Source organism: Phyllostomus hastatus, unplaced genomic scaffold (assembly GCF_019186645.2).
Source record: "Phyllostomus hastatus isolate PE091 unplaced genomic scaffold, TTU_PhHast_1.1 phas_contig_16, whole genome shotgun sequence".
NCBI lineage: Eukaryota > Metazoa > Chordata > Mammalia > Chiroptera > Phyllostomidae > Phyllostomus > Phyllostomus hastatus.
This window is the reverse complement of record NW_025333643.1, coordinates 366,377-387,350: the sequence shown is the minus strand read 5'-3', so window position 1 is coordinate 387,350 and position 20,974 is coordinate 366,377. Positions and strand designations below refer to the sequence as shown.

General features: G+C 50.1%; 1 protein-coding gene across 4 annotated transcripts in view; it reads right to left on the bottom strand.

Annotated features, from left to right (window-relative positions):
- Positions 1-20,372, bottom strand: part of PXYLP1 (2-phosphoxylose phosphatase 1) — a 75,936-nt gene extending 55,564 nt beyond the window's left edge. For 2 of the 4 annotated variants that reach the window (XM_045832373.1, XM_045832374.1), the window contains exon 1: positions 16,978-20,372. The gene's annotated coding sequence lies outside the window, so the exon portion shown is untranslated. Of the gene's footprint in view, positions 1-16,394; positions 16,526-16,977 lie in introns of those variants that run through there. The other 2 variants (XM_045832370.1, XM_045832371.1) reach the window with 2 other exon arrangements.
- Positions 20,373-20,974: the final 602 nt, after the last annotated feature.

Here is a 20,974-nt window from a genome sequence, read left to right as displayed (position 1 = left end):
TACCTCTCCTTTGACCCTACTACCCCTTTCCCACCTTACTAACTCCTGATCATCCCCGGATCTCAGCTCCAAGGTCACTTTCTCAGGGAAGCTGCCTTTGAACAACCCCATCTAGATCAGCATCCTGTCTGACACTCTCAAGTCACCCTGTATTTCTCCTTCATGACACTTCCCAGGACTATCATGAACACAATGCAATAGCTGCACTGAAATTCCTGGCTGGCTGTCTCCTGCCATTTATCATAAGCCACCTGACAGCGGTGATGGTGTTGATCTGTTCATAAGTATGTCTCCAGTGATAGACAAAGCCTGGCACTGAGGTGACTGACCATGTCAGAACATTTGGGAAGGCCAGCAATATACAGTTCAGCTGTTTTAATCACAACTATTCTCACACCAAATGTGTGCGTTTCTTTTTTCTCACACCAACCAATTTTCCAACTCTCTGGACACCAGCTGGGTGTCCTACCATTCAGTTCAATTCTGATACTGACTACCCCAAGTTGGCACCAGACCCCACAGGGTTAAGGGCTCAGTCCCAAAGATCACCCCCACGTCAGATGCCAGTTCCAAGTATGGGATCCACAGATTACCCACTTCTGTCAACTTGGCTACAAAGTCCGCGGGTGGGAAGGCAGTTTCCAACAACCCCCACCCCTTTCAGGTTCAACGATTTGCTAGAACAGCTCACAAAACTTTGGAAAAAGCTTTACTTACTATTGCTATAGATATAATACAAAGGATACAACTCAGGAACTGACAAACAAAAGAAATGCATAGGGAATATGATGGGCAAGGGCAGATCTCCCAGGCTGTCTCGGGACACACCACCCTCTTCACACCTCAATGTGTTCACAGGCCTGGAAGCTCCCTAAACCCTGATGTTTAGAGTTTTTTATAGAGGCTTCATCACGGAGGCAAGATTCACTGGTCATTGGTGCCTGAACTCAGTTTCCAGCCCCTCTGGCTCCCCGGAGGTCAGGAGATGGGGCCGAAAGTTCCAACCCTCTAATCATGCCTCCTCTTTCTGGCAATCAACCTTCATTCTAAAGCTGTTTGGGGGCTCCCAGCCATCAGTCATCTCATTAGCATGTAAATGACACACTCAGCACTCTGGAGATTCCAAGGTTTTAGGAGCTGCATGCCAGGAACCCCTGACAAAGACCTAATATTTGGTTTACATGATGTCAGGACAGCCAATTCCATGATCAGAAGAGGCCAGTTCTTAGAATTCTCATTAATATTGAGCTACAATCAGTGTCTAACTACTAGCCTATCCTCTGCTGGCTTTCCAGAACTATGCACATCCTGGTCATCCTCAGCACACAGACCCCAGGGAACCCAAGAGGGTGAGTGTCTTCTTCAGGTTTACACAACAGTCAGGGTAAGGGCTAGAATCTGAAGCCAGCTCCTCTGATTTGTCAGTTGAAGACTATTTCCATTACAGCACACTGCCTCCTGGATACTTTTGTGGTGAACAGACAGACAGAAGCAGAGCAAGGGTGACAGGCCAGGTACAGTAGGTCACCGGAATGGAGAGTCCCGGGTGCTCAGCAATGAGCAAAACTGGGAAAACAAGAACTTTGCCCCCAGGGTAACCTTTCTGCCTCTAGCACATTGCTGGTAATGTGGTTTAGACCCACCCCTAACCTTCTGCCGTATCGTTGGTCATGCAGTTCGGATGTTCCCTGGCATGTCTCTAGTCAGGTGGGAGACCCCTTAGAGGAGGAGCAACAGGCAGGAGAATAGCCTCATATGACCCCTATTAAGCATTAAGCCCTAGCAATGACATCTCGAGTATAGACCTCAGTTGTGTTTCAGCTCCAGGCCCAGAAAAGCAGCAAAACCAGACACGTTGATGCCAGGGCTGCCATCAGGACCAGCTGTATTGACTAACAACCCTCTGCCCTGTGCCAACCAATCAGTGGAGACCATGACCCCGAAAGGCCACATCTGGAAAGCTCATAAATATTCTATTGAGAGTCTCCCCTGGGACCCGCACCCCCCCTCCCCACAAATCCTTACCCTTAAAAATCCTTAGGATGGAGAAGCCAACACACTCTCCCTCCCTCAGGAGTACAACCTGCCTTTCTTGTCTCCCTCTTCTTCCTCTCAGGGGCGTTACCTTCACCCTTCTCTCTCTTAAGCTCCCTGGGCCCTTTCTTTTGTCTCTGTAACTTGTTTCCTGAGCCCATTTCTTCTATGGCTCAGTACCTCTGTGACTTTCTAAATAAACCTTTGTTTATAGTTTGTGTCTTGGCTCTGCTTTCTTTCTTAGCCAGACCTCAAGTATTGAGGTTGCTGAACCAAGGTCCGTTCTGACTCCACGGCTCTGACACCTGGTGTTGTGTTTGCCACCAATGTTTTCACGGATGTTAAATGCTCCGGAAGTATGATCCCTCCACCCAAACAACACACAAACTGTGCACTTTTCATACCAGAGCCTATGAACAAGGTGAAGCTTCTTTATTTAACATGTAGTATTCAGTGTCTGTGCATAACAAGAGTTCATGGCAATATTTTAGGTGCCTCCCTGACAAACGCTTAAGGGATGAGCCCCTGAGCAAACTTCTAATTCAGATAGTAATTTAATTCCTATTTACTGGACAGACCCTGGGTCAATTCTCTGCAGAGGGCACTCCTCCCACTTTCATATCTTTTCTGTTACGGGTCGTTCCCAGGGCCTTTGAAGATTAAAGACATAAACTAAGACAAAGAACAGTCCAGGTGACTGCAATAGTTCAGTAAGGCAGCACCCCTGAACAACTCAGCTTTTGAAGACAATGTAATGACCTGGAAAAGAAAATGCGAAAATTTTAATGTGACTTAATGTGAAAAAGACACAAAAAGGATACAGAACCGTGTACTGCAAAACTCTAGAATTTTAAAAATGTATATCTGTATATGCTTGGAGAACCAGAATGGAAAGAAATACACATTTTAAAGTGATACGGCATTTCTCACCCTTCAGATCCGTGAAAAATAAGGTCATTCATCTCTAGTGCATATGAATCTCAATGGGGATGAATTCTTTCACACACTGCTACTGAGAGGGTTGTAGGGGGAAGGGAAAATTCCCTTTTTTTCACTCATAGTTCTTCTGGCTGGCCTAATATTCAAACTGATGCGAGACAGGTTAACAGGAGAAAACAACCAAATTAATTATGTATGTACATACGGGGCTCTGTGAGAATAGGAGACCCCAGGACAAATCGGGCAGTTGAGGCTTATTTGCCATCTTGAACTAAGGAGAAGTGGGGGTGGGGGGCTGGTAGTGTCTTGGACTTCAAAGGGAAGGTGGGCAATTCACAGGTAGATGGGAAGGAGTAAACATGTGGTGAAGGAATTCTTGCTGGGTCACCCAAGGAGTTTGCTGGTTCCTCCCAGTCGGCCCCACTTGGATTGTTATGTGAAGGTGGAAGATGGTCCCTTCCTTCACAGGTTTCTATCTGAATTCCTACAGGCAGGTAAGAAGGGAGTGAAAAGCACTTCTTAACTTTGTTGGATTTTGTTTTTAGTTGGAAATCATCTGCATGCTGGGGCAACACATTCTGGGGAGACTCATTCTGAACCCCTCCGATTTCTTAAAAGTAACCAATTTAAAATATCAAATACCCAAAAAGGTATATTTGGGGGTGGCAAACTGTTCCCCCCCCCCCCCAGGGTTAACAGGTATGGGATTCATGAAGAAGTGGTGGTCTTGTTAAAACAATAAACACACAAGAATTCACATTCTGGGTATGTTCAAATATATTCACTCATATGTACAAAACAGAGATACAAGTAATTATAAGAATCTGGAAACAAGCCCTGGCTGTGTGGCTCAGTGGATTGAGCACCAACCTGAGAACCAAAGGGTCCCCTGGTCCCCAGTTCGATTCCCAGTCAAGGCACACACCTGGATTATGGGCCAAGTCCTCAGTAGGGGGCACACAAGAGGCAACCACATATTGATGTTTTTCTCCCTCTCTTTTTCCCTCCCTTCCCTTCTCTAAAAATAAATACATAAAATCTTTTTTAAAAATTGGAAACAACTGATATGTTCACTCACAGGGAAATGGTGGAAAAATTAGAGTTTGTCCATACAATGGAATAGGATTCAGCCTTAAAAAAAGAAAGAGGTAGACTTAGGTGTGCATGTGGACAAACCTCCAGGAGATACTGTCAAGTTAAAAATATACAAGGTCTGTCCATAAAGTATCCAGCCACAAATATGAAAAATAGAGACATTTATTGACGATACAAGAAACACTGTACACAGGACAATGACATCTCAGTCCCTTTCAAAGCCGGCCTCTTGAGACCTCACACAGTTATCCCAATCGCCATTAGCTGTCCCATTGTATTTTCCTAAATCTCATTGATAGTCTGAAATCTCTTCTCTTTCACAGGTGATTTTAGTTTTGGGAAACACCAGAAGTCACAGGGCACCTAATCTGGGGTGTAGGGGGGCTGAGTCACCTGGGTGATACACTGTTTCTCAAACAAACTCTGCATAAGACATGATGCATGAGCAAGTGCATTGTCGTGATGAAGCTGCCAGTCACCAGCAGCCCAGAGCTGCGGCCTTCTGAATCATCCAAATAGTCTTTGCGGAGGAATATCCAAGCTTAATGCAAAATCTGATGCAGATTCGTTGCTCTGCTCGATCAGTCATTTTGAATGCCACAGCCACACAGTACACACGCTCACTCAACAGCATCTACTGCCCCCACTGACTAGTACAGTGAAGTTGTCATTGTTCACACATGCACATTCCAGTCCACTTGCCTTGACTGCCAGGTTACGTCGTGATGTCAAGCAAACTGTTCTTGTTACGTTAACAATGGCTGGACTTTTCCTGGACAGATCTCATATACTATATGACTTTTACAATCAGAAATAAAAGCAAGCTGTAAGACTCATTTAAATTATTTTTAAATGATGTAGTTAAGCAAGAAGTCACCAGGCAGGTCCATGATGAATTATAAAGAGATCAGACATTTTGAAAGAGTACCTCCTTTCAAAACTCAACCTAACATGGAATCCGATGTGTGAGAAAGATAAAAGCAGTTTCCTGGGAGGGGCCTCGTGCCCTACCCATCCGCAGGACCCAGGAACACCACCAGGGAATGCACTGTTACAGACAGATTGAAGCTGCAGGGGCCGGGGGCAGGAGCTATAAGTCTAGACGGTCAGTCACAGAGGGCTTCAGGGGAGAGTCAGAAACAGTGTTACAGAAACAGTGTTGAAGCTCGAAGGGCAAGGAGGATGGCAGTGGCCATGCCTGATGGGAACAGGAGTTTTGAGGAGGACGAACAATGTGCTTGCTGATACCGAGGTCGTCACAAAGCCCACTCTCCCCGTACTGTTGGCTGAGGGCAGGTTTTAGGCAGTGAGTCATCAGTGACGTGGGAGGAGAATGGCTGGGGCCAGACTAGGTTCTGTCTAGGGGCAGGGGGTCACAGTTTCCTGAACAACAAGCACGGCAGAATGAAGGAGCTGATGATGAATAATACACTCCTGCGTATTCATCACCCCCCACCCTTGCCTGCCCTTGAGTTATAGCCCAGCACTGGCAGCAAGAAGACAGACAACCTTCTAGGCCTTGATATATGATGGCCTGCAGCTCACTGCTACACAACTGATGGGTTTTGCCAAGGTTGTGCTGCATTCGGTCAGAGCGGCAGGCCAGGCAGGCTGTGGACCTTCCTACAGTGCTGCTGTAGAAGTAACCCACATCCTAAGGCCAACAACTCTGGGGTTCCCAAGTCAGCTCATGGTACCTCTCTGGGACTGAGACCAAGGCCTTTTGCTCCACTACTTAGCAGCTGTGGCACCTCTGAGCTGCAGTTTCTGTATCTGTAAATAATGGTTCAATTATTCATACAAGAAATATTTACTGAGCATCTGCTATATGCCAAGTATAGCCATAGAAACTGGGCATTAGTAGTGATTAAATCATTTCAAAACTCTACCCTCATGGAGATTATATTCTAGTGAAATGTGAATAACCCCCTTCACGGGGTAGTGAAAGGGATTAGATATTTCCTGGAAAGCACTTAGGGTAGTAACAATTCTGTACCTAATTCCAATGTGTATTGGGACTTTTCTCCCACACCACCAAACAATTCCCTGACACCAGCTGGGTGCCCTACCATTCAGCTCAATTCTGACACCATCTACCTGGAGACAGCATCAGATCTCACAGGTTAATGGCTCAGTTGCATAAGACTGCCCCCTCACCACACACCCAGGCTGTCCCTGGTCCTTCTGACCAACTAGCGACAGACCGAAGGTTCTGATGAACCCTCTCCCTGGGTTTGATTCATTTGCTAGGGTGGCTGCTCACGGAGCTCAAAGAAATATTTTACTTACTAGATCACTGGTTTCTTATAAAAAGATATAACTCAGGAAAAGCCAGATGGAGGAGATACAGAGGGCAAGGTATGTGATGTGGGAAAAGTCACATAGCCGGGAGTCATGCCGTCTCCAGGTGTGCATTCTCTCTGAATCTCCACATGTCCACCAACCTGGAAGCTCTCCGAGTCCCATCCTTCCAGGTTGTTATGGAGGCTTCATTATACAGTCATGGTTGATTAAGTCACTGACCACTGGTGGCTGATTCGACCTCCAGCCCCTCTCCCCTCCCCAGAGGTCTGAGGGTGAGACTGAAAGTTCCAACCCTTTAATCACAAGGTTGGTTGTCCTAGCAACCAGCCCCCATCCTTAGGTCACTGGACGCTTTGCCAAAAGTCAACTCATTAACATAAAAGACACCATCATTCCCTACAGCCCTTAGTACCAAGAAGGCACCCAGTACACACCCTGGACTGGTCTGAGTTCCCTACCTGGAGACCAAGTGCCCTGCAAGCAGCAATGGCCTCACTCAAAGGAGCCCCAAGGTTCCTCTCCTGCACCGCAGCCCCACCCCTAGCACTGTCAATTCCACCCTAATGAACAGGGCTGGGCGTAGAGAATGAAGGAGACCACCCTTGGGGCCATTCATCACAATAAATGCTGCTGAGGACTCTGCTGAATGCTGGCTCAGCCCTCAAGTCTGTAGGGAGACAGAGTAAAACTGCAGCCGGTGAGAGCCCCTCCCGTCTCAGGCAGTGAGGACTGTAGTCCTCCACCGCGAGGAGCCCCTGAAGGACTGCCTGGCAGCACCTGGGGCCTCAGGGAGGGATCCCAGCCCTTCCAACCGGGCCAGCCAGCCCATGGCCAGGCAAGCCCTTACTTTGAGGATTTTTGCGTTAAACGTTCATTTCAATGTGCTGACAGAGTGGGCAATAGGAACAAGCAGCACATATTTTGAGCCGAGTGGTCAGAATTCTTGGTATGAGTTGCAGGAAAAAATAAACTGTAGCCAATTTAGAACGTTGTCCTTGGGGTTCCAAGAAAGCACTCCATCAAAACTCTGGCTGGCACCTATTTGGATGTGTAATGACAGTTTCAGCTTTCCCCACCAACTACAGGCTCGGGCTCTGGTGCCAGCCTCTATTTTCGTAGCCTGAGTAATGCCTGGGCAAAGGACCAGATAAGAACCAAAGGCAGAGGGACAAGGCAAGAGAAGTGATAGCATGAACAACGGGCCGTATCCCGCCCGGCCTCCAACAGCAAGCCCTGTGGAGCCCCATCTCGGACAGCGGCCACGCCCTCCTCACACTGGCCAGCTTCCTCTGCAGCCTCCTCCCCTTGCACCCACAGCCCCGGGCCCGAGCTCCCTTTTGGCTGGTACCTTATCTGCCTTGGTGTTAAATGAGTGAATGGCCACACCACACAGCCGAACTCTGGGACTGGATGACACACTGCTCCCCGAAACCCAGCATGCGCCTTCTCACAACTCTGTGCCCAACTCACTCTTGGTCCAGAGGCCTTCTTGATCTGGTTAACTCCTGTTCATCCTTCAACTTGGCTCAAACGTCACCTCCCTCTGGAAGCCCTCCCCAATCCCATCACTGGGTGAGGTCCTCCAAGGTTGGGCAACCACAGTCCTCCCACAACACTCATCACCCGCACAGGCTCCTGTCAGCTTCTTTGCTTGCCTCCCCCAGGGCTGGGTGGACTCAGAGCCGAGTAAGCAGTAGGTGCAAAGGGAAGGAAGGGCAGGAGGAAAGAAGGGCCTTAAGAAGGACACTGTCACAGAAACCTCCAATCAGCCGAACAAGAACAAAGCATTAAAACCCAATAGATCAATGGATCACTCATTAATGTTTACTGAGAAAAACATAGCAGGAAGTGGTTGGGAAATGAATTTGAGTGGGAAGCAGAGGGCACTCCTAGCAGCATCCTCTCTGCTGCGCCCCCCAGGTGGGCTGGTGTTGCAGCTGAGTGGCAAGAGAGACTTTGGAAGAATGGGTGAGTGGGGGCACTTGCAAGGCTCCTGAGCAAGGAGCTCTCTTGTAGGCTTGGCGCTCTCATAGGCAACTGTGGCTTTGAAGGGGGCTGAAGGCCATTTTTCTCTGGGGTAAACTCCAACTGCTGAGGGAGACCAACTAGAATGCATCCCTACAAAGCTGTTAAGAACAGCCCTGACAGGTGTGGCTCAGTTGGTTTGGCGTCGTCCCGCCAAGTGAAAGGTTGCCGGTTCAATCCCTGATCAGGGCACATGCCTGGGTAGTGGGCCTGGTTTCTGGTCGCAGCATGTGCAAGAGGCAACAGGTCGATGCTTCTTTCCCTCTCTTTCTCCCTCCCTTCCCCTCTCTCTAAAAATAAGTAAATAAAATCTAGAAAGAGAGAGAGAGACAACAAAGCTGTTAAGACCATGTCCTGGGTCAAAAAACAGGAATAATGAGGATCTTCCATTGTCCTGCTGGCCCAGCTCCCAAACTCAGGAACAGAGGCAGGGATTGAAGACAAATGATCTGGGAATAAAGACTGTTTTTGGCTGGAGCCTCCCTAGCACAGTGTTTCCTTCTAAGACAGACACCCCCGTTGCCCGTCAATATTCTTTCCTTCTTCCTGGTTAAGAGAATCCTGACTTAGGGGAGGGGAGGACAGTGAGGCAGAGCGTGCCAGATATTCATGAAACCCACGTGCTCTTCCTCCTGGGCTCAGGGCTGGACCGCCTTTCCCAGCCTGCCTTGCAGCAGGTGTGACCGTGTGACTGAGCCCTGTCTAAGGGAGTGTCAGTAGAAGTAAATCACCACCTCCAAGCCTGGTCCGTGGCTCCTCCCTCACCCTCCAAGCTCCTTCCTCTGTGCTGATGAAAGCACAGCAGGCTTCAGAGCCCTGGGCCCCAGAATCACCCCTGGAAAGAGACCCTCCACTGATCGGGAACAGCCACGCTGGACTTCACATGTGCAAAAAATAAATGTTTGTCATATTTGAGCCATCGAACGCAATTTGGTTTGTTTTTCAGCAGAGAGCCTGTCTGTGCAGCGCTGTGTCCGGCTAAACACTCACTTGGCCATTCTAACCGGGCACGGTCATGTGACACAGTTCTGGCTGGGAAACATCAGGGGAGGTCTTCTGGGCGTTTTGAGGAAAATGTTCGCTTTTCTGATAAAAGGTACCAGCCAGTGTGGCTGGAGCCCCCTTCCCGTAGCAGCTGCTGTGCCACCCTGAAGGAAAGGCCAATGCCAGCAGTCACCTACCCTCAGACATCTCATTACATGAGAAAAACAAACCGTTATTTGCTTAAGGCACTAAGGTAGGGCCTTCTGTTACTTGGAGCCAAACACAATACCCACTGCTTTGCAGCCTCTCATTCATTCACTCGCCCAGCCTTTACTAAGGCCTGTTTCATGCCAGTGCTTGGGCTACGGACTGAAGATTTAGAGGGGAGCGGGGGTGGCCCTGCCCTCCCAGAGGTCCCAGGGGCTGGGGAGCTTGGTCCACGAGTGGACCATCCTGAAGCAGTGGGCACTGGATACTGTGATGACGCACGATGTCCCAGGGGAGTGTGAGCACTGGGCGGTGGGCAGGCAGAGGCAAGGAGTTCCCACCACGCACACAGAGCAAACAAACACTCCTCAAGCTAAAAAGCCACGCAAAAGAATGTGCTTTGCTCAGTCAAGCCAACTGCAATTACTCACTGTGTGTCGACTTGTTCATCACCATCAACTAATGCAACTGTTTCAAGATAATCAGCAGTCATTACAGCAAGATGCACAAGAGGAGAAAATTAAAAAACCATACACTGTTAACTTAGAAATGCCGGAAATTATGGGAACCGAGGATGAGGCAGCCTTGCTCAGATCTTCTTGCCTGCTGATGTTAACTATTTCCTAAAATGTAACTTCCTTCTCAAGGAAGACACAGTAATTTTTTACCGAGAAGACAGAGGAGAACAGCAACAACAGTCCATGGCATGACCTTTCTGTAACTGTCCAAGCTCTGGTTGCTCAGGTCTGCGTTCCCTTCAGGAGCTGCGATGGAGACAGACGAACTGGCGACAAAAGACGGCCCTGCTGGGAAATCAGGAGGCAGCCAAGACCAGAGAAGTCGGAGCACCTGGGGGACCACTTGGAAACTGAAGAAAATGCTTTCCTCTTTTTAATTCAATTAGGCTTACATAACAAAGAAATGATGTTTTAAAATGAGTAGCATTATTTGCCATTTATTTTCCAAGTGTGGGGCAAGGATTAAAAAAAAAAGACAAAGCCTCATTGACTTCAAATTGCAGTGGTTTGAACATGAATACACAGAAGCAGGCTCCCCATTAGGAGACCTGATGATGATCAGGTTTCCAGGCTGACTGCCAGCTGACCAGTCCGAAGGACCCCGGTGGAGAGCAGACAGTGTGCTAATCGCACTCCCCAGGCCGACAAGGCTCAGGTTCCTGAGGCTCAATCGCTGGCAGTGCTCCCGCGCTCTGCCCATCAGTGGAGGCCCTGAACCAGCAGCGACAACGGTAGGGGCTCTGCCACACTCTGCCAGGCCAGGCGCGAGTTTCTTTGTGGGACACATGGAGCAAATGAGGATGAGATCTGAGAAGGAAGGACCTCCCTTTCCGGGACCAGTTTATTAAACCCAAGCCTGTCAACACAGTTTCCCAGAGACCTTCCCACTGAGGAGGTTCTGGCTCTGGCAGACACTGGAAACATGGCTGTCTGGCCCTCTGCCTGGGGTCCCCTGCCAGCCCCGGAGCGGCTGGACCATTCCTCACACAGAGAACTGGGTCTCTGAGGGTCTCATGGGCTTCTGGGGCTGCTGAAGAGCCAAGTCCCAAACTCGTCAGGGCAGCGTGCTGTCCACCAGGACCAAGGATGGCGCTGGCAAACCACATACTAGGCTTACGGTCTCACAGCACACTTCCCACGAACCACCTCAGGCCCAGAGTGAGAGTTAAAACATCAACCACCAGCATGTGTCAGACACACACCAGTCAAAGAGACCTGTCTTAAATAGCTGGCGAGGCCATGTCATACTAGTGTGTGCCAGCTGAAGACCATTCCCCTCACCCACCATGGGCAACCCTCTGCAGGCCATGCCTGGCCAGTGACCAAGAGCCAGGTGAGTGCCAGGGAGATGTCTGCACTATCATGCATGTCCTTTGCTATGAACCAAAGTACAATGTCCTCTGTTCCATGAGAACAGAGACTGTGTGTCTTAGCCATTCTCCTATATTCATTATGTCAGTGCAGTTGGTTGCCCCAAGGAGGTACTTTTAAGGAATGAATACATAGTAATAACAGCACAGACCACGTGTGAGGCACTGCTCCAGTCCTTGTCACCTACAATCTCATTTCAGCTTCACAACAATACCATAGGGTAGGCGTGGTTATCATCATCCCTACTTTACAAATGAGGAAACTGCGGCACACAGAGGTTAAGTAACTAACTTGCCCACGGGTAAAGACTAGTAATAGTAGACCCAGAATTCAAAGCCAGTCTCCACCCTGAACTACTGCAATGTGCTGAAGATGCCACCAAGGTCAGGTGCTCTAGTATTAGGAAGTCTTCAGCAGGGGACATCTGACAGCCCCAAATGGGAGAAATCCTCCCAGAGGTTTCTGGTGGTGCTAAGCATGCACTGTTTCTGTTTGTTTGACTTTTAATGAAAACTGACGCTCCTAAGCAGGAGATCCTATAATTTTTAAGTAACTATGTAACCACATTTGGTTATCAAGCAACTGTAGCAGGACTATCTAGGTTTACATAGTATTCTCTGCTCACAATACATGAATTCTAGGGGAAGCCTTTTAAACACCCTGCGGTCCTGTTTCACCATCTCCAAGGAGGTCCCATCCCAGACTTGCTGGAGGGATTGAACAAGGTCATGGGAATGGTTGCCTATGTGTATAAGGTATTGTATAAACATAATGTATGACATAATAATTAGTATATTTCATTACAATGACAGGTCAAATTTCTATACTCATCAATCTATAATTGTCAAAATTCTACACATGCCTAGACTTCTACAAAAGTTCCTATTTGTCTCCCCACATTTTAGTAACCGTGTAAAGCTGAACAATTTACTTCTACCAGACTGTCTCCCTTCATTGTTATCTCTGAGCTTCCACACATTTCCACTATAACTTCAGTAACTTTTCTCTACCTTAATCCAACTTCTTTGTTCACTTTAGAAGCACAAAGAGTTAATGAGGCAGCAAATGTTTTAGTCTAACTTTAGATTTTCCTATTAGCAGATGACAAAATTAGCAAGCAAGAGCTTCATTTTATTTTATAATTAAAAAGCTCAAAATGACATTGCTTACTTAGCTCTGAAGTCATGAAGTTTGGGGCTCGATCCAAGAATGAAGCAGGTCTAAGAGAGTCAGCTAGCCCTGGCTGGTGTGGCTCAGTGGCCTGAGCGTCAGCCTGTGAAGGGTCACCAGTTTATTTATCTCTAAAAATAAATAAATAAAATCTTTTTAAAAATCAGCTGTGGTTCTGTTGTTTGGAAAGACACATGTCTCCATATAACTGAGAGGAAGAACAAACTATTCAAACTATTCATAAATTTGATATGATAACTCTAACCACGCACAGAGTGGAGAGGAAGGGAGAGTTGGGGGTGTGAAAGCTAGGTGCAATAACTTTCAACTCAGCCTCATTTTAAACCCCTGGTTCTATGCCATTGGCTATAGATCTCTCTAAAGAGTCAGTTAGACACTAAGGCACAGAAAGTGGTAAGCAGATGACAAAGGGATGCCTAGTAATACAGAAACATGAATGCATAAGTTGGGGAAGTGACTGTGAAAACAAACAGGATTTTCAAGTTCCTACAGTTGCTACCAGATGTTTGAGTTGCACAAACTCTCCCTCACCCTGGGGACCAGCACAGAGGTGGCTCCACTGATGCACAGGGCTGGTGGAGAAGGGGGAAGAAAGGGAGGGAGAGACAGTGATGCATAGGTGACCCAGCCAAGAGGATGCAGGAGCAGGTGGCCTCTGGGCTGCAGGAACTACCCCACAAGGCTTCTTTAAGTTCTTTATTCAGTGCCTTTTTCATCATGAACTTTCTCCTTGCTCTGGAAGGAAGCTGACTGACCTGTTCCTTTCCAAAAGCCAGTGCAGCCTGCTGATTCTGGGGCTGGAGGCTAGTAGGCTGGAGTCTGTGGCTCAGTTAGACCACCCTGACCCACCTGACTTTTGGACTCAGAGCAGACCATGCAATTCATTCCTGGTTCTCAGGGGCCTTCTCATAACTGCCTTGCAGTATCTCCAGGCCCTAATCCATCTGCAAGGCTGCCCAGCACATTCACGAAGGGCCCCCGGGAGGCTGCTTCTGTCAAAATGCCCACAACCCTAGTGGAAGGCAGCTGGAGCCTCTTCTTCATCCCCTCAGTGTAGGTGCACAGGCCCTCCTGGCTGCCCCTCCCTTTCCCACTCCCTGGACTCACCCTCCAGCATCTTAGGTGTAAGGTGGCCCCAAACCCATGTCGCTTAAGCCATCATACCCACAGAGGCACAGCCCTCATTCAGAAACTTAAAATGGCTCAGTGCTCTCCCACCTTGCTAAGCTGAACTCTCGGCTGGCTTTCAAAGCCTGGAAACCAGAAGGGTGGACCCAGCAAACCTTATTTCAGGTGACTGAAGGGCCATTATTCCTATCTCGGTGACTTTGCTCTTAAGGTAACTTCTACACCAGCATGTGGGCACAAGTCCTAATCCACCAACCAAGAACCTTGTTCCAGGGTGGAAGTCTTCCCCTCTGAATCCTTAGTACCCTGGATATTCTCTCATCTTTTCCTCCCCACCTCCAGATAGCAGAGTCGGTCTCAGTCCCTCCCTCCCTTTCTCACCCAGAAGCTGCAGGCATTAATTAAACCTCTTCCAGAAAACAGATTTTCACCAGCTGCAGGGATTCTGGGTAAGAGCCAGACCTGGGGACAGAGACAGTCTGGGTAAGAAAGATAAGCCCGTGAGAGCCGGGAACCTGTGGGCAGTGCAGGTTCCTGCATCCAAGTGGCATTCTGAATTCCAGCTCTTCCTGATCTCCTGATGAAAAGGAGCACAAGGTGCTCCCACCCCCTCAGCCTCTGGCTGTATTCTCCAGGGCTGACCTTTGACACGGCAGAAGACTGCACTTGGCTCCATCTGCCAGTGTCTCACAGCTGCCTCTGACAGAAACACCATCCAAGAGCACCTGCCTCCTCCCCCCAACAGAGCTGCAAACCATATTACCAGAAATGTGCACAAAGGGGCACTCCAGCTCTGCATGGGAAGCAGTTATTTGGGGTGGGCAGCAACCGCTGGGGGGGGCGATGGTGCAATCTGAAGCTGCCGGTGGGCTCCACAAGTGTAACAGGTCTCCTAGTGCTTCCTCTCTCCTGGGCAGGATGAGGGATGCAGAAGACAGCTGTGGCCACAGCTCAGGGCCCTATCGGTTATGCTGTGGAGGACTCAGCTCTCAGCAAACAGCTTTAGCTCCCCAGAGGGCCCATCAGGCTCTCACCCCAATTCTGGAATGAGGACAACTAATTTCCTTCCTGGAAATTCTGGAGGCCCCACTGAGGTTACAGACCCAGCTGTCAGAGCCTAACCCATAAGTTGAGCTCTCTGTCCCAAATACACACAGAAATGAATTTGTCTCTAGTGAGATTATATATATGTATTTGTTTTGAAAATTTGATGAATTTAAGGACAACAACATTTTGAAAATAGTGCAGCACAATGGAAAAACATGGGTTATAGACTCAGACTGGATTCAAGAGGAGGATCCATTTCTTTAGACAAACACTAAGTGCCTACCACTTAGAGGGTGCCAGGCTGGGTGCTGGGGCCACACAGAGAGTTAAACCCTGGCCCCGGCCAGTGCGGCGTCCAAGAGTCAACAGCTCATTGCAGAGAGGAGTGGTGAGTGCTAAGGAGGTGCCCATGGGAATGTGTGACACTCAGAGGGGTCGTCTGAGCCCCACTGTGACCCGGAGCTAATTATTTATTAATTCACCATTCAAGGGTGAATGAGTATTAAGCTGATTACTATTCAAGCCAATCATTAATAATAAGTTACTGATAATGCAGTTTCATAAATGCTTAGAGAGCCATTCTCTAGAGACCAGGTGGTTCATCCTGTCCCTGGTGCCCAAAAGCAGCCTCCCACGTGTCAGTGAGGGTGGGCTGGCCAGAAGCCAACCCCTAAAAGAGATGTAGCCCCCCTACGTGTCATTTCTTTGCAATCAGCAAACACTTTAATCCAAGTCTTAATGCCAGCCTGGAACAGGGAGGGGCAGACTCATGCCCTGGCTTTCAGGCTGTAACCAAGCATCTCCACCTCTCTCCAAGCAACACGAGGCTTGTCAAACCATCTGTGTTAAACTCTCTTCCTACAGAAGTCCAGACTGGGCACCAGCACCTCTGAGGAGGAGTTGTTGCCAGGCACCGGCTGCAGGCGGTCACGTTGCAAGGCTGGGCTGGGCACTGGCTGTTCCACAAAGGGCTCATCGAGGGCCTTCTCCAAAGAGCAACAAATGTCCCCAAGTTGCGAATCCCCCTTGGCCACCCACCTCACACTTCCCCCTTCGAACCGATCTGATTCCACACCTCTCTTAATTTCACTTTTTGAATGCTTACAAAGCTACTGTGCCTTAGCTAGAAGACCCTGGACCCCCAGGCGGTGGTAGCCTCGTTTCTTCGTTACAGCTTAGCGCCCAGCCGAAGCGGGAAAATAATGGCTCCACATCCGCTGCACCGCTGATCCTTTAACCATCCACAGGTACAACCTGAAAGACCCCTGCAGCCACAGTGCAACCTGCTCTAAGCAGATGCAATTTTGTGTGTGACAAAGCCAGCTTCTTTAAAGGATCGTGACACATTCAAGTTCACGAGCAAAAGCAACGCCATGGGGTCGGAACCACGCAGTCCTAACCTGAGCTTCCAGGCAGGCAAGTCAGCCCCCACAAAGAGCGACCCCGCCGCGGGGCCTCAGGACGCCCGCAGGCGCGGGGCGCAGGTGGCTGCCGAGAGGAGCCAGCCCCACCCCCAGAAAGGCCGCGGAGAAGTTGTCGCCGCCTTCTTACCTGGAGACGAGCGGGTTCGGAACTGCCCGGGAAGCGGGAAGCGGGACCCGGGGAGCTCGAGTTGGGGCCAGAATCCGGCGGCAGGAGTGAGGGGGCCGAGCAGGAGAGGGTTGGAAGGGCGGGGATTCGAGTGGAGGCAGGCGAGGCCGGAGAGGCGCGGGGCTGGAGAGAGGAAGGCGGGAGGTAGTGAGGTGGACCAGGCACCCTCCAGGATATAGGAGGCGAGGGCTTGGGGAGCGGGCGCTGGAGCGTGGAGAGGAGGCGAGGGCTGGGACAAGGAGTGCGCGGGGGTGGCTTGGGGAAGGGGATGGCTTAGGGAGAGGGAGCGAGTCGGACTAGGGTTTGGTGAGGGCGCAGGGATAGGGGAGGAGGCTTAGTTGCGGGATTCAGACCCGGCGGAAGCCCGTCCCCAAACCCCATCACTCTCCCACAGGAGACACTGCTGGGTCGTCCCGGCCTCGGCGCGTCCAGAAGACCCCCTCGGTCTCACAATCCCAGACCCAGGAACAACCGCCCGCCTCAAGCCTCCACGCCGCTCAGCCTCAACGGCGACCAGCCCGGCCCCGGCCCGTGCCCCGCTCACCGTCCATGGTCCCGGCCCGGCCCGCCTCCGGCTTCGCGGCTCCACGGCTCCGCGGATCCGTGCAGATTCGGCTCCGCCTGGCGCTTAGGGTGGTAAGGACAGCGCGCACGGATCGCGCGCACAGACCGCGGGACAGTTGTCCCACCAGGTCTACAGCGCCCCCTGTAGACCTCGCCGCGGTCTGCGCTCGGCCCGCCCCACGCCAGGCGCCCTAGAGCTCCGCCCCGCAGGCGGGGAGGCGGGGAGGCAGGGAGGCCCTGCTGCCCGACTGGGGAGAAGGGCGCAGCAGGGGCTGCAGAGAGGACCGTTGACTCTTTGATGCCAAACGCAGCCCCCAAAGACTGGCCAGTCTGCAGAGCCCCCGGCGAGGGGAAGCTACGGTAACGGGCGTCTGAGTGCGCAGGCACCGCGGCCACATTGCAAGCAGGGCTTCTGCGCGCCTCACAACGCGGGACTGGGGATCAGGGATTACTCCGACGCACGTCTAGGCCGGGGCGCCCAAACCCGGCCCCGGGCTGGGCCCCTAGTGTGGGTGCATTTGGGCCGTGTGCGTGGCCTGGCGCCGCTTTGATCACGGCGTTAGGCTGGGCGCGTATGTTTGTGGTCCGCCACTGCTGTGTGGCTGCTGCCGCGTGGACGCAATCTGCCACGATTCTCGCCACCACGTCCCCCATCCCCCCTTCACCTACTCCACGCTTCTCTTCCGGTGCCGACCACATCCGGCCCCGTGGAGACCTGGCTGCCACTCTGTTTCGGGATGGGCTGCAGGCTTCCCGGAGAAGTAGCCATCCCCAAAGCCTGCCTCCCTGCCTCGCGGCTTCCTCGGAAGCTGCTGAAGATTGACACAGCATTTGACCTATTTCTATAACTCAGGCATCGGAGAATTGAGCTTGATTTGATGCCATACATTTCTTTCAAATGGTGTCAGAAGTCTGCAGTGACACTTGTATGCCTTATGTGGCCTTGAGCAAAATAGACACTGATTTTTACCTTCCAGGCACACTTTCTGGAGGAGCTAGTCACTGGCCTCTAATTTCACTCCTGTATTCATGGCTCCCAAACCCATGTTCTATGCCCACATATTTTACCCACATTTCTACCTACTCTCTGGTTTTCTGCTTTGAACTTCCCATCTCAAACCAGGACTTCTTTTACCAAATTCTGTTCCCAGCTCCCAAACTCATCTACCCTGTGATCTAACCATTCCCCCAGCCACCTGGGTGTCTTCCTCACCTGAAGGCTCAGTGTCCAGTCAGTGTTTGCTTCCAAACCCAGCAAACCTGCCTTTCTCACCTCATTCCTGTGATGCTACCCTGTCCTCAGCTCCATCCTGTCCTGACTGCTGACACAGCCCCTCCCAGTGAACCATGTATCTCCCAGCACAAAGACACCTGTCCTCTTCAGCATCACAGAGACTTTCCCATGTGACTCTCAGTCCCCACCTCCATACCCAACACTTCTTCCTGCTCCAGGTTCCTCCTGATGGTTCTCCCACTAGTTCCAGGGTCCATCCCTTGCTGGAGCTGCCTCCCTCTTCCCTATAGGGGTTAGCCAGGTCACCTTCTGCTGTAAATGACAGACAACCCAACTCACACTTGCTTTAACAAGAAAAAAAAAAAAAAGAATTGACCGGCTCATGTAAATGAAGAGCCTAGGATTAGTTCCGGGGACTGAAGACCAGGGACTCCCCCTCAGCTTTGCTTCCTTTCATGTGCACTGGACTCTCTCAGGCGCCATGTGAGACCCCAGCAGATCCAGGCTCACGACCTCACCACCACAAGTCCACCAGAAAAATGGCTTCTCTTTGCCAACCAACCCAACAAGCCTTGGGCTTGATTCTGATCGGCGGGATGGAGTTACCTGTCCATCCTGCTCTCCCAGCCACTGTGGCCCCATAGCGCGTGGTTCCCTCTCAGCCGCCTTTTCTTCTTCCACAGGGAACATGGGGCCACTCCTGGATCCCTTCTCTGTCACAAAGGGACTGAAGGTGACTCAGGGACACCATGTGGAACCATTTCCACACAAAATGTTCCTCATCACCACTTTACTTTGCAGCGTTGGCACAGGGCGTCCTGGGGCAGAGTTCCAACCAGGAAGTGGGGCACAGGTGCTGTCTGCTTTCAGCTTCCTCCTCAGCCCACCTGGGATGTCTGTGTCCCACATTCCTCCCGAGGCTGACACCTGGCACAGAGGTGGCCTCAGGCTCCTCAGGGATCCTGGCATACTCTCTCTAGACTCGTTCTCTCCATCTCTTTCCTCACCATCCCATCCCTGACAGGTTCTGTGCTCCCTTCTGTTCTGGAGAAGGTGATCCCCTCCTGCCTCTCTGTGGATTTTGGCTTCTGAGTGGTACCCACCCTCACCTTCCCCTGACCCTTAGGGCAATAATAACACCTCACGGCTGAGTCATGAAAGAGGATAGAGCTATAAGAAAAGAAAAAGAAAAGGTTCCTACAGGGAAAATCTATATGGGAAGCATCACAAGACCATTAGCCCCATCAAACTTATTCCCTCTGTGGTTGTTGAGGAGGTAGGATGCAGCCAGTGGCCATCTGGCCATCACCTGGGGAGGCTATGTTAGAGATTGTGGCTGACCCAAAGGAAAGAGGAGTCAAGAGACAGGCCGCCTTCCGTCGTGCCTGACATCAAGACCTGGATTTTTCCATTACATGTCCAGTAAATCTGCTTTCCCCCAAACAAATTAGAGTTGGTTTTTCTGTCACTTGCAAACAAGAGAGTCCTGAGTAGTCCAAGCCTATAGCTCAGTGCCTGGCATCATCATTCGTCCGATGGAGCAGTGAGCACACCCACTTATGGCTGTAAAACAGTAGAAACGAAAAAATACAGTGTTTTTGGCTCATAACCATGGTCTCCCCTTCTGTTCCCTGCTCCTTTGTCATTTCCCCATACATATCTTGGCCCCAGGGAAACTCTCAAAATTCAATGGAAGCTGAACCCACCCATCTGATAAAAATAGTCCCAGGCTTACCCAAGTCATGCATATGCGTTTTACACACCCAATCCCTGCCTAGACAGAGAGCAGATAGGAACAGGGCTCATCTTCAATTCAGTTTCAATCCGTTGGGCAAAAAACTGAGCAAATGTTTACACAGCCTCCTTTGATGTGTGCTGTAGACTTAGGGAAACAATGGGCTTCTGTCCTCACCATTAAAGGGCCTTCACTATGGGGGAAGACAAGTAGTTGAGGACAGAGACGGAGGAAACAGCAATATCAGGGAGTTCTCTGGGGAAGGGAGCAGGGCGCTTTATTTGGACCAGGCTCTAAGTTCCAAAGTCTGTGCTGCCTGCAGTCCTGCCTTACACTGGAATTATACATCTGCACAAAGCATTTTATTTGTGTCCACTACAGTATCTAGGTTACAAATATATTTTAAAATTCCACCCTGGATAGTGTGGCACAGTGGATTGAGTGCAGGCTTGTGAACCAAAAGGTTGCCAGTTTGATTCCTAGTCAGGGCACATGCCTGGGTTGTGGGCCAGGTCCCCAGTAGGGAGTGCTCAAGAGGTAACCACGCATTGAAGTTTCTCTCCTGCTCTTTCTCCCTCCTTTCCCCCTCTCTAAAAATAAATAAAATCTAAAAAATAAATAAAATTCCATTTACCATGGATTTTGTTCCTTTGATTGTAAAAGGAGTGCCCATTCCTTATAAAAACTTGAAAAAGTACACAAAAATAAAGATGAGAATAAAACATAATGGATTTGTGTTGATTAATATAGTAGAGAATATCAAACTAAGATATAAAAAAAGGAGATTGCTCCATGACTGCGTCCACAGCACTGCTGGCAACCCCAGGGTTAAAGGTCATTTCTTTGATTCTTGCAAGAGTGCTGGGCTCTCTCCCTAACACATGCGTATGTTTAAAAACTGCAGGCTGAGCCTCTCAGCTCCAGGGTGGTCTGTTCTCTGTTATTTATGTCTGCATGATTCATTGGCTTAGCTTCCAGCTGCCATGCCTTCTCCCTGCCCCCAGCAGA